General features: G+C 34.9%; 1 protein-coding gene across 2 annotated transcripts in view; it reads left to right on the forward strand.

The window, feature by feature from the left end:
• Positions 1–13,938, forward strand: part of LOC124352732 — a 220,688-nt gene that overhangs the window by 74,768 nt on the left and 131,982 nt on the right. The window contains exon 1 of one of the 2 annotated variants that reach the window (XM_046802372.1): positions 6,856–7,011. The exons of the other annotated variant lie outside the window; for it this stretch is intronic. The gene's annotated coding sequence lies outside the window, so the exon portion shown is untranslated. Of the gene's footprint in view, positions 1–6,855; positions 7,012–13,938 lie in introns of those variants that run through there. 2 annotated transcript variants of the gene reach the window in all.

Here is a 13,938-nt window from a genome sequence, read left to right on the forward strand (position 1 = left end):
AATGCTGTTAAATACGAGATTTATCAGTTGGCTGATTCGCTCGAAACAATATCTATATTGAAATGTGCACTAATTAGGCGATAAACAAGCATAAGCTTATGTTTACGTGTGTTGCTGCGATTATCCACAATTGAAAATCATGGGTCGGCACATTATTGCCGGTAAATTCACGATTTCTTCAGTCAGTTGGACCCGTTATTTATCGGATGAAAAATATTGTAAACAATCGGTATTTCTGCTATCTAATTGTTATTTTGGCATTACTGGTTATAACAGTATGTGTTAGGATAGCCAAAGGAAAGTTAAACAAATAAAGGCTTTTCCACCATTAGTATCTTAAGTCTGTACAGTATTTACATGCTATAAAACTTATTCTAATAATTAACATAATATACTTTATTCTAATATAATTAATTTCTTCTGGCGGACACTACAGGGAAATAAATCAGTAAAAACAACAATAATAGAGTGTAAAGAGATTTATATCCATTCTGTGAAATTTTATGAGAGGGTTTTCACGTTAAACTATTTAGAATCATCTATATTACAGAATGTTATGAAATAAACGTACTGTGTATAAAAGCCTTTCACCTGACAAGACAATATGATAGCTGTATAGTGCTGCTACCTGTACGAACTAGCGGCAAGCTGTAGAGTGAAAGTCACAACACAGAACATTTGCCTCCTCGACGTAGTTCTTACATTCCACGCTAGGTCGCAGTTGCATCCAACTAGACCTAGCTGGATTGAATGCTCAACTTGTTCACTAAATAGCCTAAACATGGTTTGCACTAAATTAAAATATATTGTTTTTTTAATTATTTATATAAATAAACACTTATAAAAATGTAAATAATATATATTATATATATATAAAAGTTAATAAAAAATATCTTTCTGAAGACGCGATGATTAATTTTACGTAATTATTGTTTGTAAATATCATATTTTTATATCATCACTATATTTACAAACAATAATTTATATATTTTATATAACTATAAAGATATTTTAAAAGAACTATTAAATGTAAAACGTTAGAATTATTTAGTTCATTTATATTTGTATGACGTTTTATTTCTTTTTCTCGGCTGTTTTATTCAATTTAAACCTTCGAATTACAGCGAACTTGACGATAACGCCAGCGACCGACCATTTGATAAACTTACTCGAAAGATATCATAAAATGTTATCTAAATAATTTTTTTTACCATTGTAATATAATATATCATTACATAGTGTAGGATGTTTACAATTTTTACCCTCACCTAAATATATCTAAATTCCCTCATCGAGATACCTACGATATTCATAATAATTCTCCACAGTCCAAAATTAATACAATTTCTCCGTTATTAATATTATTCGACTTGAACTGTTTTTTCTTTCACATTTTTCTGTTATAGTTTAGTTAGGTCTATGATAATCGACATTTTATTGATTCCAATTAAATGGGAAATTGATATTACCAAATTTATCGTTATTTGAATTTTATGTAAATTAGAAAATTAGTATCAATTTTACTTTTCTTGTTACAAAGCCTACACCAAAAAACTAAATGTGTAGCGCAATTAGGAAAAACAAACGCCATGACTAAAAATTTGTTTCCAACCTCAAAATAAAGCACCTACAGTAAACATCAAATATTAATATCTGTATTATATTAACTAAACACAAAATACCAAAAGTAAGTTTTTGGTTAAGAAACCATATGATATATAATATATTCTTGGTTTCGGGTAAGAAATCTTATTAATGAAGAAGAGTATTCGTGTATAACAAAAAAAGAAGAAATACTGCGAGATTTCGAAATCCTGTTTTCATCAGTAGTTCAGATTATGGGAAGTAAGGAAATGCTCTAGGTGACAGTAGGCCTAATAATTTGTAGGGGGGGTATAGGGTTGAGTGGTATGTTGTTTGTCATGTCAGAAATAGCTAAGCGCTGTATACAAATACACACACGCGCGCGCGCATGCATGCATTCACACACACACACACACACGCACACACACACACACACACACACACACACACACACACACACACACACACACAAACACACAAACACACACACACACACACACACACACACACACACACACACACACACACACACACACACACACACACACACACACATATGTACAAATAGTATATATTTATTTATGACATCTAAAATCCAATTACATATATCCATATAATTTATTGTAATGGAACTATTCATAAATTACACGTACTATTCAGCCATTCATGTTGTAGCGCTTTTTCATGACATTTAAAACTTCAAGACTACGAAACGCAACAAGGTAGGAGTAGGCCTACGTTACACCACGTGTCGCCTAATACTTCACTAAGGTTAGACACAACATTTCTTTCTCTAGGCAATCATATAGAAAATATATTTTTTTCTACATTTCTTTGCAGACAAAAGATAAATTATGTCAGACTTTAATACTGAGTGATGAGGCTCGCTAAAATTTCATTTTTGAACATACACCATTATAGAACATTCTTGACTATTTATAAATTAAGTTTCGTGCAAAATTTAAAGTCTTCAGAGAAAGTTCTCGATAACCTTGCCAAATGATACATTTAAATTTTTATTCATGTAGGCCTAGTTAGTTCATAGCAGGGTTCAAATAATAAATGTTTCTGTGGCCCAGAGTGTAGTATGCCACAACGCAAGGTTGTGCTGAAATCAAATCTTGACACTAAATTTTAACATTAACTTTCCACTTTATTTTTTCTTTTTACCTAACAAATTAAAATATCACGTGTTAAAATCTCATATGATCACATTCTGTTTGTTTACACATGTTTAAATTAACTGAGCTATTTTCTTGTTGCCATCATTATTTACCCATAAGACCAATACAAAAATATTTGCTAACGCTTAGCCAAATCTCATAGAGAGTGACATACACTAACATTGAACTCAGTGTTGCCTATTAATAGGTCAGTTCGACAATGCTTAGCCACTAAATTACACTAAACAAACTAGACTCACACACCAATTTCAAATGTAAGAGATGAAAGTTTGCTTCAAGAATATAATGCGCCACCGTTCAGACTTTTTTCTTATAACATTATCAATAACATAACTTTACAACATTCTAGTAAAACTATAAAACTAATAAAAACTGTCATAACAATATGTCTTTACACTCCTGCACTTATGTATATGTATTTTATGTAGCCAACTTTATTGCCTGGAATGATATGAAATACATTTACTTTACTTGGCGAGAGTATACAGCACAAAGCTACAGTTCTGTGCGTTGTGTATTGCAATTCCCACGCCCACATAAGTCGTGCACTCTAATGCAATCAATTCTGAAAGTCAGTCGATAACTCCTTGACGAGCAGACTGTACACCCACAACAGTACTACACGTCGTTCTCAATGCTGTGGAGTAGCTGGGAGAGATTCTGTGCCAGTCCTCGCTAGATCTGCCCAGTCATTCAGTTTTCCATATCAAAATTCCACCCTAGTCCGTAAAAGGCGACGCCCTCCAAATCCTAGAGTGTTCTGTTTGTTTGTTCAGCTCAACAATGTATCTAGGCGCTCACCCATTCTCGCGTACCACTTATGTAACTGTTTGTTTTATGGCAGGTTAATCAGGTGACTGAGGGGGGCGTCTCCTACCACTTGCGCAAGGAGAAAGCAGTAGAAAGAGTAACGGCGGGGGCGGGCAGCGCGGGCAGTGCAGCGCAAAACAACTCCGAGCCCAGAACCTGGTCAAGGCCTAACCTTGGGCCACTGGCAACTGGCAGTCGTGTTGGCGGTAGGACAGGTGGCAGAGCACGTTTGGACACGTTCATTCTTGCCACATCCGGCTTTTATATTTCACCAGCTGATCGACCGTGAGATTCAAATTCGTAGCTCTGGGTGCAAATTGGAAGCTCTGAATGCAAGTAGTTTAGTGTCTGAGGTGTGAGAAAGATTACACACATCGGGCCTGGGCCAAGTACGCTGTCTACAGCCAAACATACATTTTTATACAATTTGTACAGCTGTTTCAACTGGCATGTTATTGGTTACAGGATTTTTAAAGGTTTGTAAGAGTAAAGATTTGGGAAAAAGCTATTGTAGTTATTTACGTAAACCTTTTAATGGGTAAATTTCAATTTATGAATATCAAATAATCGAATTTTACCATATACAAGATACTTTGCTGGGTTCGTGTTGCCTTTGTCAACGCTATTGTATAAAATCTGTTATATTGGTAGGCTATAACACTCATTTCATATCATTTGTCAACATGTTACGTATGAGGTGTTGCATCTACGCCATTCCAACCAAATAATTTTGTATTAATTTACAAGAAAGCTATTTCTTTTTGGGCTTTAATTAAATAGTGCCACTATAGATACGTTTCAATAATATAACTTAAACTGTACGAAATTTACTTATAAGCTACAAGGCAATACTAATAACTACAGTTCTGTAAAAATAGGAATAGCTATACAAAAAGATAACAACTTTCAGTTACCTGAAGGGAACAATATGGAATTGATCACTTAAAGCAACATAACATATGGAGAAAACAGTGATCAACAACAAGTTTACTAGTAATCAAAACGATTATATTGACTAGATAAACGTAAGTTAAAAGACAAAAATAACAAACATCCAAAATAATAACATGATGTCAAAACACTGAAAAACTCATAGATCTGAAAATTACAACGATAAAAAAACTGACGCTAAAAAAGGTCAACATGACAGTAAAACATGGTGTACACGGTTAACACAAAAAGACCATAAGAAGTCAATTATACGCATTTCAAATTCTAAGTGACAAGTGATTAATCTTTGGAGCAGTAATGACAAATTATATCACATGCAAATAATTATATACACGCAAGTCCGCAAGTAATCAGAGGCACAGGTGTGTAAGAGGTCAAGCTCAGGTGGCACATAGTGTGGTAAATTGAGTACGAATGTTGAATATATTCTCATGGTGTTCATGATCATTACTGATACCCTTGGAAGAGCTCTATGGATCTCGCGCCTATAGGGGCACGCAGATCATTAAAAAATCAAAAAGCTCTTCTTAAAATAGTGTTGTTCTATTTGTCTGTCCGTCCATCTGTTCATCTGTGCGACAATTCTTGATAGCAAGGTCCTGGAAATATGAGACTTTTTTCATAGATTACTGTTGGCCCTAGAAAGAACTCGACTGGCTTTGTAGACCTAGGTCAAACTTAAGTAAAACTTTCACTAAAAAGGTCAAAGAGCTATCGGTAACCACGATGGCAACGAGAAAAACGCTGTATAAACAAACTGAGTATTCTGTGAAAGTTAATCAAATTACATCTAAATTGCTAACCCATTACATGAATTTATTTGTTGAATTTTATTTAGACTGCAATGTCCCAATGTCATTTTCAAGCATAGTAAATGACAATAGACACTTCTTTTTATATGGACTTTCTGTACATTCTGACGGGTAGCTCAATACTCTATTGATCAATTTATTAACTTTAAAAAGTTCAGGACTGTCGATGGTTACTCTTCACAGCTGAAGTATCTCAGAATCGGACACGAGCGGTTTACTACGATGGCCTAAGCGTATACCATTTTTTTAAATTAGTTTTTTGATATGCATACGATATCAAGGATACTAAGATCAAGATATTGTCTGAAGGAGTCTTGAGAGCTGTGGACAATTATATTACCTCTCGAATATAAACACGTGTCCAGGCATTTATTAGCCTTAATACATGCATATACTGTATATGATTCTTGAGACAAGTAACAAGACCAAATCACACTAAGGTCCCGGACATCACTGAGTCTCGATTAATCTGTAATAACTTATAAACTGTGCATGACATATTTTTATAAAACGTTATGCAGCTCAACTATCGACATCATATCAATACAGTGACATCGACGTGAAATACCAACACTCTTTTAACTGTAGACCTTTTTTATAAGCAGCTCTGATGTGTCACGTCTAAAGAAGGAATAGATGATCTACAAGATGCAACTAAATGCAGAAAAATATGGTTTATACTTATTATACTTCGGAGTGATTGGAAAATTCTTAAGCTCCTTAGAATTGCATACGATTCCTGAATAATAAATTGCAACAATTCATGTAGAAAACATGTAAGAACCCAAAAGTAATGAGGCCAATTTAGGTTATTCCTCATGAAATTAATGGATACAGCCAAAGGAAGTTTGTAGGAAAGCCACATGTTATTGGATGTAATAAAATAATATGGATAAGATGAAAGGGATATGTTGACTCCGTAAAACACTAGTATGAACAATTGACAGCATCATTGTGTTTAAATATTCGAATTAAAATAATTAGATTGTTGGTAAACTCAATTAGGATTTGCATTAAACACAATGTTATCATAAACTTTGAATTGGTGCTCGGTGATAGGAAAGACAACTACTTCTTTGGTTCAATTTAAGGAGTGTCAAAACAAATGTGGTTTAAGGAATTGTCTTTCCTTTTAAGGGAGATTATTGCAATAAAAACATTGAAACCCTTCTCTAGCTGAAATAGTTCTCGACAAATTTGAACGTCAAAGTGGTAACAGATTTGTGTGCTCAGTGAAGAAGGATTTTAGGATTTTTTCTGTCCTGTTTGCGCTTCTAAAGCGAACAACAAAGTATTTACCAGTCCTTTCCAGCAGACGTTAGTAGTACTCGTACTGGTAAACTTCTACCGTTATTTAGGTAATCCATCCTGAATCATACTTAATCTTGTTAGGTATTTCATCAATTGCTTTTATCAAAGAACTTTGATTTGTGAATGAACCTCCCGACAGCCGACTATACAGAGTGATTGCTTTAATGGGAACAGGTCAAAGTTCACTGATAACTGACAACGGCCATCAGTCGACATCTAAACGCTGACCGTCTCGCACACGCAGTCAGAAATAGTACCGTGTATTACGTTATTCACAGTGATAAGTGGTAGAAAGTTAAATATGGTTATGTATCTTCATCAGTGATCTACCGTATCTCTTTTAACGTTGTTAAATACAGGTAATAAGTCCACCGTATTTCCATTTTAAAGATTTTATAACACAATCACTTTTGTACCCAAGTGGTGCTATTTAAATCTTATTAGATCATTGAGAGTTCTTTTCGTCGTAATAAAATCATTCACACTTTTCCATAAATGATAAGTTGTTGTAAATTACAAACATATTTTGTTAAGGTACTAATTGTCGCCTTTCAAAATGTAACCCGAAATATATGTCGTTTTGAAGCCAATCGCGTGAAACTCTTTTTGTAACTGCTAATTAAGTAGGATTGCCTGATTATAATATTGTTACAATAAGCAAGATTTAGTGTATTACAGCATAAAGCTATTGGGAGTGGATTGATATATCGCTTTTGTTAGTAAACACCACAGATCTCACGCATTAAATACTTTTAGTTGACGATGTTTAAGACGTATTTCAAGGGGACGCGATGAAAGGTTCAAATTTCTCTATTGGAACTGACCATATATTTGAACTTGAAAGGATTGTCGTTAGTCATTGAGCCTTTTAGAGTGTAATAGGGCCTACGCTAAATAGAAAGAGTAACCTTGACGTAGTTATTTAAGTTAAATTACTCGTATTTTATCAACTAAAACAAAGAAATTAATATCAAATGATCAATAATTAAAAAATACAAATAATTAATATACAATATTAAGTTCTCAGAATAAAATTATGTTATTGCAAAATCATTTTACGCTGTTATTTAAAAAGGAAAATGCAGTATTACTTAAAACAATGCAAATTTTTTGAAAGGAAACCAATTTTACGAGAGAGACTATTGTGTTAAATTATATAAAGTTAATAGTCCGCCAACTTTACATTTTTAATAATCTTAATATTTCTCTGTTCTCCATTTTTTGTTTTATTTCATACTTAATAATGAAACATTTTTGGAATTATGCATGGACGCAATACAATGTATAAATATGACATCTTAGGCTGGATTCAACTTATGATATTTTCACAAGAATACTTTTATTAGAAAAAGGTGCAATGTATACCTTTCTACCTAGAAGTGATATCTCAAATACTCAGCATTAGGAGGAAACGAACAGCTCTTTAATGAGACTGCTTTTATTAGAGTAAGTTTTGCTTTGGCTAGATATCTTCTTAAATGTGCAAATATAGTTTTTCTATTCCTTCTGAGTTGGAACAATTTATAATAAAGTTTAAGTTATACTTTGTAATATAATAATTGTAAAACCTTCAAAATTCAACATTCACAAAATAAAATAGAAATATAATATATGAAATTGGAGGATAGTTCCTGAAAAATCTATAATTACATCATAAGTAAGTAGTAAACAAATTGCGACGCTACTATTATAATAAAGTAGTTAAACGATAGAGGATATTTTCACCAGTGGACATGACCAGAATCACGTGACTCATTCATTCCCCAGTCTTCTCTCACTCCTTCCAAAACAGACGATAAACAGATTCTCAATCCAATTTCCTAAGAGTGAAACAAAAACTAGTGACTCATGCGTTGACCGGTGCTGGTCAGTCTTCTGGCCTTCTACAGGCAAGTCTGTCCACTCTCTCTTCCGGAGACGAGTCCAATAGCAATGCTGTTTATCATAGTGACTCAGCGATTATCGCCCTCTACCTAGCCGCTTTACCTTACCATTCACCAATACTGGCTCATTCAATTCTAAACTGTAGGTTGCTGGAAAAGATATTATCCCAATATCTTTGGAGCCAATTTTTGGCGAATTTCAGAATTTGAGGAATTGTCACTCTGTGGTTGCACCAAGACTTCAAAATATAAATGGCAATGCGAGCTTTGTGAAACGTCACTACTGGACCCCCATCGGAATATTAGTTAGCATGTAGTCCGAAACTGGATGTATTTGAGTATTTATGACCAACATCATTCATCAAGCAGACTTTGAAAGGAGTGGAAAAGCCAAGCATTGGCATTACGATCGAGCTAAAAATATAAAACCGCACTAATTAAGACTTTTTAAACCCCTTCCCACAAAAAACAACAAAATATCGGATTTATTTGTTGAATTTACAAAGATTTACTTTTCTACGTCATGTTATCGTTCAAAAACGGTCATAGGCTTTGCGTTGTGGCCAAATATGCGGTAATTAGATAAATATATAAATTAGGCCAGTTAAACTAGAAGTATGTCAGTTATAGTGAATAACAGAAAGCGCATTTGGACCACAGTTGACGTCATGTTACGGTGTCGAGCGGAGCGTGCGGAAGGAAAACTACCCGGCCGAGGTATGACGCGGTAACGTTGCAGGTAGTTAATGCTATCAGATAACTGCGGCGCAGCTGGAGGCGCGGCGGCGGCTCGGTGACCGCGCACGATGCTGGCCACTCCACTGGGAGAGTCTACTCTGCCCGCGAAACTTTCCGACGAGCTGTGGTGTAACGTGGACGTGGACTCCGCCCAGGGCGCGGGCGCGGGTCGGTGCGGCATGAATGAAGATGACGTCGAAGAGTCGAAATGTTCCGAGAACGGAGGATCGATGAATGACTCAGGCGGACGGTCGATTTCAGTAGTATCTGTGGAATTCGGCGCTATCTGGGTTATCCTCACACACTACGGCGCACTATAGCGCGGTCTGGCAGCGGACAATGAGCGCTGGCTGAAGTCACTGCGGGAGAATGTGCCGCATCAGTGTCCGCGACCTTCGGCCGTAGCTTCCGGCGAAAGTCGAGCCTCCACTCCACAATTCCCGCGCCCACGCCGCCTCAGGCACGACCTGTCGCCTCGGCACTTCGCCGGACCGCTTACCAAGCGATTAGCCGGGACAATAGGTCCGACTAACAACTATCGGTCCGGCTGACAACTAATATGCGATGTAGATTCATCTCATCTTTCCTGTACACGAGTTTCTGCAAAGTAGGCTCCTCCCTTGTGGCAATTGCAGATGTTATTACGTTAATACTTTTTCTCATTAAAACGGAAGTGTGCCACATTTTCTCACGTTGTCTCAAAATTAGCCTCAGGCCTTTATGTTATGAGGTTCTTACCCAAATATTGCGCAAATCAACTTCTGATAAAGTCTTGTTATGGCTTGATTATCCCGAATCATTTACGGCTTGGTATATAAAACAGACACTCTACTGTTTAAATAATCAGTTTTCAAGAGTACTCAAATCACAGAAGCAAGCTATCTGCACCATTGCAAAATTAAATTTCAGAGATTCGTGCAGGCCAGCTTTCAAAAGCAACTGTTGATTCTGCCTAGCCTCTACATTTTGATACAACATTGTATTGTATGTTTAAATGTGCGGACCAAAACATTTATTCGTGCGAGACCAGATGCAGAGAGATAACTAACTACCGAACTGGGAGACACAGGACGGTGGTTTATGAACCAGCCTTCACAGTCATGGGTCTACTTTATTAACCGAGTGTCCAATGGATTAAGAAATGCCTCTACGCTCAAGGCGTTCAAAACTCGTTTGAAACACCGTTTGTATTTTATAATGTAAACTAGTCACTAACGTATGACAAGGAGACCACACAATAACAAGACTGACTTCCGAACGAAATGGGAAGCGTTAGCGATGAATAAATGAAGAATTAGCAGTCAAATGTATGTCTAATTAGAGCGCGATGTGGTATGTATGTCCAAATATTAGTATGTTTTGACGTTTTGCTATACAAATTTATTTTATCTCCGCAATAAATAATTGGCTATTGACTATAGTAGGGGGTTGCCTTATAGTAAAAATATCGATGAGATTAGATTTAGAGACACCCCGAACAAAAGAGCAAACTGCTCTAACTAGTCGATTTCTGTAATCAAAATAGGCCGAGGGTAAAACTTGTTTTTCTCGAGCCGGTGCGGTATGCGCGTGGAACATGTTTTCACAGTAAGATATATTCGTTTACTCTGTTCTTGGCAATTCTGGTGGTGTTTGAGGCTAATCGTTTTGGAGAAACGCGAGGATTTAAGGATTTAAAACTATGAAATGATATTTTTTAATACATCTAGCTCTTCAGGAACAACTTCTTCAAAATTTCAAAAACTCTTGATACTTTTTTATAGTTAAGAAACATATGAAAAGATATTGTATTTTTTATTGTATAGTATAAAAATAAAATGTGGCCAATTTTGCACAAAGTCCAGGTTTAACTGCAAGTTTTGTTGTAATTAGGGTTCACATTTGACATTCTGTTCATTTTAGGTACATTAATAATCAATAATTGTTTTATTACTAAAATTAATTTTCGTAAGATATTAGTAAACAGAAAATAGTAAAAAGTACATCTTACTGTAGAAACCTGTCAGCTAGTAAAACTGAATTGACCTAAATCCTCAATAAATCAATCTAAAAACCCAAATAAGTACATTAAAACTTAAAAAATTTGGGCTTTGATCCCAATGGGCACGAATTATAAATTATAAAAAGTCCATTGTATTAAAATAATAAATCATTGATATTAAAGCTATACAATAATTCCATTTAGTATTAGATTTATTGTGGTATTTAATGAATATGAATTTGAATAAACTGGTTTTAAATCAATTATATGACAACAAACCTGTTGTATTCCATCAGTTTATTTCCTGGGAACAAAATTTAACCCATTTGGATGTAATTTGTGTATACCTCATATAAGATGTAGGTTTTAAGTAAGTTACTTAAAATTATATAGGCCAGTTTGGAACTGAATGGATGTAAAGAATCTTTTAAAACAAAATGTTCGGTAATAGAGATCTCTTGAATACTGGATTGCTATAATCAATTACATTGGAAGGTGAATTGGTGGAATAAAATAATCCTAATACAATACTGTTTTGAAATAAACTGTTTGTGGTATTATTATATTTTAGTCTTGATGTCGTCAAATACACTAACTGTTAGTAGATCAATTACTAGTAAATCAACAATAATTCCGAGTAGTATAACATCTACGTTTAATTTTACTTTCCTTCCCAGACAAATAAGGAAGAGCCTTTGGTGGATTAATTTCAAGTGCACAAAACAATAATACAATGAACATAATACATGTATCTAATCCAAAGCAGTAACCAATCACTTAGACGGTATACTCGTAGTCAGTTCGCAGCTTGAAGTCACCCACAATTCTCGTCTGCCAAACAGAACGTTTCTCCCGGGTGTCGAGAGTGACCTTGACCCCGGTTGACCTTTCAAGGCCGTTCATTACCTTGGTGACGCGAGTCAGCTTGAGGTTGGTGCTGATGAAACAATGTTGGAATTATTATCAACGATGACTAGAACTTCTGGAATCACGAGTGTCCAAAATCCAGACGGTGGTGTAACGAAGTACCCACTGTAACGAAGTCAAATCATTCATCGAACAGGCTTCACCAACACTGTTAAAGTAAGTTTGCCTGTAAAAATCTATATATATAAAAGAAAGTCATGTTAGTTACACTATTTATAAGTCAAGAACGGCTGAACCGATTTGGCTGAAAATTGGTAGGGAGGTAGCTGAGAACTGGGAGAAGGACATAGGATACTTTTTATCCCGTTCCCGATTCAGGATTCCGCCCCACTGGTCTCTAAAATTACAGAAATACCCGTAAGAAATGCATTGCAGCAAACATATGTTATTAAGTGAAAGAGCCTTTTCAAATTTAATCAGCTGTTCTTTGTAAACATATATAATGCGACAAAAGAAATATATGTTTATATAATTTAATTACGATTTTAAATTTCTTTACACTTATAGTTTGAAAGCATAGAGTAAGCTTAAGAGAAACAGCAAATTTTGTTTCAACTGTTTCTGCAATCACTGTTAAGCATAGACTTTACTATCCAGATTATACAATTAAAATTTTACGTAAAAATCTACCTTTAACTGCAATATTTATCTAATATAAACCATGCTCGTGCTTGATTAGAAGAACAATGCAGATACTAAAATTACTATCTTACGTTGGCTACAAATATAAAGAGTTTTATAAAACCAACATTAGTTGTTTTTTTTTTACAGAAGTATGGTTCTCAGAACTCCGTGCGTACATATTCTCTCAATCGAGACAACAAAGCAAGCTCAATCATGGCGTCGGAGATATAACTAATTCGATCCAGAAGTGATACACTCGCAAAGCCTAAAATAAAAACCATACGCAATTTCGCTTAATATCTGAACCTCATAATCATTAGACTGTAATAATATGTACCTAAAATATGCCTATTTTCCTTTCAAAATTACATTGAGCGCCATCATTTATTACATCGTATGTGCGCTAATGAATTCCGACTTTTTGACTCCTGTCCACGTTGGGCTAATATAGTTCAATTGTATACAAAAACCATAGGTACAATATTGGAGAAAAATTCCAGTTATTTCAAAGGTGCATATTGAGACTGTTTTAAAATTTAAATCTTATATAGATCATGAACTTGGAGTATCTTTTATCATATCTTGGACTATCATTTATCTCAGAAGGGTAATAACGACGTTCAAAAGAAATATGTCTCCTATGTCCCAATTTTTCTGTAGGAAATCGTGTGCGAAGCCGAGGGTATTTGGTTGTAATTGGTATTTTATTGAAAATCAAGAGTTTTCGTTATAAAATACTACAAATTTATTGACGAACTAGCTGTTACCCACGTCTAATCACACATAATTGCTTTTACTAAGTAATATAAGGACTTCGGTTCTAAAGATTGCGTGCAAAGCCGCGGGTAACAGCTAGTATGTTTAATAAAATACTGTGTCATTGCATAGCATTTGGAATCGACTGACACAGATTCAAACTGCGGAGATGTTGCATACTTACTGGCATATCCTTGATCACAATTTGTTCAAATTTAATTTTATAAGGTATTCATCGGAATAACCGGTTTCAGTTATAAATATGTGTTTTTATTTAAGTACGAAGGTTCACACAGAATGTGTGACGTTAAACAATTCAACAAATACTTCCAAGTTATATAGCTAGTAAATTTTTAGTATGTTCCCTAAAATGTCTC

Source organism: Homalodisca vitripennis, chromosome 1, assembly GCF_021130785.1.
Source record: "Homalodisca vitripennis isolate AUS2020 chromosome 1, UT_GWSS_2.1, whole genome shotgun sequence".
In the NCBI taxonomy this organism is placed as follows: Eukaryota; Metazoa; Arthropoda; class Insecta; order Hemiptera; family Cicadellidae; genus Homalodisca; species Homalodisca vitripennis.